Consider the following 5,000-nt stretch of genomic DNA (forward strand, 5'->3'; position numbering starts at 1 on the left):
GGTCTCTCGACCATCGAGGCCGGCAAACTATACCCTCGGTAAAAAAATTTTTACGAGGGTGAAATTTTCATCGAGGTGTCGCACGTTAGACGCGGACGGGCTACCGCGGGTCTCTCGACCATCGAGGCCGGCAAACTATACCCTCGGTAAAAAAATTTTTACGAGGGTGAAATTTTCATCGAGGTGTCGCACGTTAGACGCGGACGGGCTACCGCGGGTCTCTCGACCATCGAGGCCGGCAAACTATACCCTCGGTAAAAAAATTTTTACGAGGGTGAAATTTTCATCGAGGTGTCGCACGTTAGACGCGGACGGGCTACCGCGGGTCTCTCGACCATCGAGGCCGGCAAACTATACCCTCGGTAAAAAAATTTTTACGAGGGTGAAATTTTCATCGAGGTGTCGCACGTTGGACGCGGACGGGCTACCGCGGGTCTCTCGACCATCGAGGCCGGCAAACTATACCCTCGGTAAAAAAATTTTTACGAGGGTGAAATTTTCATCGAGGTGTCGCACGTTGGACGCGGACGGGCTACCGCGGGTCTCTCGACCATCGAGGCCGGCAAACTATACCCTCGGTAAAAAAATTTTTACGAGGGTGAAATTTTCATCGAGGTGTCGCACGTTGGACGCGGACGGGCTACCGCGGGTCTCTCGACCATCGAGGCCGGCAAACTATACCCTCGGTAAAAAAATTTTTACGAGGGTGAAATTTTCATCGAGGTGTCGCACGTTGGACGCGGACGGGCTACCGCGGGTCTCTCGACCATCGAGGCCGGCAAACTATACCCTCGGTAAAAAAATTTTTACGAGGGTGAAATTTTCATCGAGGTGTCGCACGTTGGACGCGGACGGGCTACCGCGGGTCTCTCGACCATCGAGGCCGGCAAACTATACCCTCGGTAAAAAAATTTTTACGAGGGTGAAATTTTCATCGAGGTGTCGCACGTTGGACGCGGACGGGCTACCGCGGGTCTCTCGACCATCGAGGCCGGCAAACTATACCCTCGGTAAAAATTTTTTACGAGGGTGAAATTTTCATCGAGGTGTCGCACGTTAGACGCGGACGGGCTACCGCGGGTCTCTCGACCATCGAGGCCGGCAAACTATACCCTCGGTAAAAAATTTTTTACGAGGGTGAAATTTTCATCGAGGTGTCGCACGTTAGACGCGGACGAGCTACCGCGGGTCTCTCGACCATCGAGGCCGGCAAACTATACCCTCGGTAAAAAATTTTTACGAGGGTGAAATTTTCATCGAGGTGTCGCACGTTAGACGCGGACGGGCTACCGCGGGTCTCTCGACCATCGAGGCCGGCAAACTATACCCTCGGTAAAAAATTTTTACGAGGGTGAAATTTTCATCGAGGTGTCGCACGTTAGACGCGGACGAGCTACCGCGGGTCTCTCGACCATCGAGGCCGGCAAACTATACCCTCGGTAAAATTTTTTTACGAGGGTGAAATTTTCATCGAGGTGTCGCACGTTAGACGCGGACGGGCTACCGCGGGTCTCTCGACCATCGAGGCCGGCAAACTATACCCTCGGTAAAAATTTTTTACGAGGGTGAAATTTTCATCGAGGTGTCGCACGTTAGATGCGGGCGGACTACCGCGGGTCTCTCGGCCCACTTTATCGTCGGTAAAAAATGTTGACCCTGGGGAATTTTTTCATCGGGAAGCCGAACGTAAGTGTCTCGGCCAACTATGCCCCAGTCAAAAAGTATGTCTCAACAATTTTTTTGTCATCGGGAAGCCGCACGTAAGAATATTACAGCAGGTCTCTCCATGATACGATAAAATTTCAGGTAACGAAGGCAGGCATCGTACACCCTCTTGATCGGCCGTGTGCTTGCGTTCGACACCTTCGCGAAGGTTTGAACTAGGGTTGTCAGGACATAAGCTAGGGTTACAGTGGGTGCTAAGCCTAGCCCTAACCCTAGCCCTAACCCTAACCCTAACCCTAACCCTAACCCTAACCCTAACCCTAACCCTAACCCTAACCCTAACCCTAACCCTAACCCTAACCCTAACCCTAACCCTAACCCTAACCCTAACCCTAACCCTAACCTTAGCCCTAACCCTAACCCTAACCCTAACCCTAACCCTAACCCTAACCCTAACCCTAACCCTAACCCTAACCCTAACCCTAACCCTAACCCTAACCCTAACCCTAACCCTAACCCTAATCCAACAAGTCGCGTCAGAGAGAGGTTTGGTTCATATATGGTCCAGCCCGGACCATATATGCTCCAACGCGGACCATATAAGGTCCCAGAGACAAGCTGTAGGGCTTGTCTCTGGAGCTGAAAACGGCACGGTGGCCCTTATAATGGGCACAATACCTCTCTGTGGCCACTTGGTAAGCCTGCTAGCGGGCTACCGCGGGTCTCGACCGCGGGTAAAGGTACGTGGTCGGCCTGCCACGTACCTTTCCCCGTGGTAGCCCGCTAGCAGGCCGACCACGTACCTTTTACCCGTGGTTGCCCGCTAGCAGGTCGACCACGTACCTTTTACCCGTGGTAGCCCGCTAGCAGGTCGACCACGTACCTTCCCTGTCGTCGAGTGCCGTGGTAGCCCGCTAGCAGGCCGTCCGAGTACCTTTACCCGCGGTAGCCCGCTAGCGGGTCGACCGCGTACCTTCCCAGCCGTCGAGACCCGTGGTAGCCCGCCAGCAGGCCGTCCGAGTACCTTTACCCGCGGTAGCCCGCTAGCGGGTCGACCGCGTACCTTCCCAGCCGTCGAGACCCGTGGTAGCCCGCCAGCAGGCCGTCCGAGTACCTTTACCCGCGGTAGCCCGCTAGCGGGTCGACCGCGTACCTTCCCAGCCGTCGAGACCCGTGGTAGCCCGCCAGCAGGCCGTCCGAGTACCTTTACCCGCGGTAGCCCGCTAGCGGGTCGACCGCGTACCTTCCCAGCCGTCGAGACCCGCGGTAGCCCGCCAGCAGGCCGTCCGAGTACCTTTACCCGCGGTAGCCCGCTAGCGGGTCGACCGCGTACCTTCCCAGCCGTCGAGACCCGCGGTAGCCCGCCAGCAGGCCGTCCGAGTACCTTTACCCGCGGTAGCCCGCTAGCGGGTCGACCGCGTACCTTCCCAGCCGTCGAGACCCGCGGTAGCCCGCCAGCAGGCCGTCCGAGTACCTTTACCCGCGGTAGCCCGCTAGCGGGTCGACCGCGTACCTTCCCAGCCGTCGAGACCCGCGGTAGCCCGCTAGCAGGCCGTCCGAGTACCTTTACCCGCGGTAGCCCGCTAGCGGGTCGACCGCGTACCTTCCCAGCCGTCGAGACCCGCGGTAGCCCGCCAGCAGGCCGTCCGAGTACCTTTACCCGCGGTAGCCCGCTAGCGGGTCGACCGCGTACCTTCCCAGCCGTCGAGACCCGCGGTAGCCCGCCAGCAGGCCGTCCGAGTACCTTTACCCGCGGTAGCCCGCTAGCGGGTCGACCGCGTACCTTCCCAGCCGTCGAGACCCGCGGTAGCCCGCTAGCAGGCCGTCCGAGTACCTTTACCCGCGGTAGCCCGCTAGCGGGTCGACCGCGTACCTTCCCAGCCGTCGAGACCCGCGGTAGCCCGCTAGCAGGCCGTCCGAGTACCTTTACCCGCGGTAGCCCGCTAGCGGGTCGACCGCGTACCTTCCCAGCCGTCGAGACCCGCGGTAGCCCGCTAGCAGGCCGTCCGAGTACCTTTACCCGCGGTAGCCCGCTAGCGGGTCGACCGCGTACCTTCCCAGCCGTCGAGACCCGCGGTAGCCCGCTAGCAGGCCGTCCGAGTACCTTTACCCGCGGTAGCCCGCTAGCGGGTCGACCGCGTACCTTCCCAGCCGTCGAGACCCGCGGCAGCCCGCTAGCAGGCCGTCCGAGTACCTTTACCCGCGGTAGCCCGCTAGCGGGTCGACCGCGTACCTTCCCAGCCGTCGAGACCCGCGGCAGCCCGCTAGCAGGCCGTCCGAGTACCTTTACCCGCGGTAGCCCGCTAGCGGGTCGACCGCGTACCTTCCCAGCCGTCGAGACCCGCGGTAGCCCGCTAGCAGGCCGTCCGAGTACCTTTACCCGCGGTAGCCCGCTAGCGGGTCGACCGCGTACCTTCCCAGCCGTCGAGACCCGCGGTAGCCCGCTAGCAGGCCGTCCGAGTACCTTTACCCGCGGTAGCCCGCTAGCGGGTCGACCGCGTACCTTCCCAGCCGTCGAGACCCGCGGCAGCCCGCCAGCAGGCCGTCCGAGTACCTTTACCCGCGGTAGCCCGCTAGCGGGTCGACCGCGTACCTTCCCAGCCGTCGAGACCCGCGGCAGCCCGCTAGCAGGCCGTCCGAGTACCTTTACCCGCGGTAGCCCGCTAGCGGGTCGACCGCGTACCTTCCCAGCCGTCGAGACCCGCGGTAGCCCGCTAGCAGGCCGTCCGAGTACCTTTACCCGCGGTAGCCCGCTAGCGGGTCGACCGCGTACCTTCCCAGCCGTCGAGACCCGTGGTAGCCCGCTAGCAGGCCGTCCGAGTACCTTTACCCGCGGTAGCCCGCTAGCGGGTCGACCGCGTACCTTCCCAGCCGTCGAGACCCGCGGCAGCCCGCTAGCAGGCCGTCCGCTTACTTTTACCCGTGGTAGCCCGCTAACAGGCCGTCCACGTACCTTTTATCCGCGGTAGCCCGCTAGCAGGCCGACCGTGTACCTTCCCCGCCGTCGAGAGCCGCGGTAGCCCGCTAGCAGGCCGTCCGCTTACTTTTACCCGTGGTAGCCCGCTAGCAGGCCCGTCCACGTCCCTTTACCCGTGGTAGCCCGCTAGCAGGCCGACCACGTACCTTTTATCCGCGGTAGCCCGCTAGCAGGCCGACCGTGTACCTTCCCCGCCGTCGAGAGCCGCGGTAGCCCGCTAGCAGGCCGTCCACGTACCTTTACCCGTGGTAGCCCGCTAGCAGGCCGACCGCGTACCTTCCCAGCCGTCGAGACCCGCGGTAGCCCGCTAGCAGGCCGACCGCGTACCTTCCCAGCCGTCGAGACCCGCGGTAGCCCG

Source organism: Mytilus edulis, unplaced genomic scaffold (assembly GCF_963676685.1).
Source record: "Mytilus edulis unplaced genomic scaffold, xbMytEdul2.2 SCAFFOLD_727, whole genome shotgun sequence".
In the NCBI taxonomy this organism is placed as follows: Eukaryota; Metazoa; Mollusca; class Bivalvia; order Mytilida; family Mytilidae; genus Mytilus; species Mytilus edulis.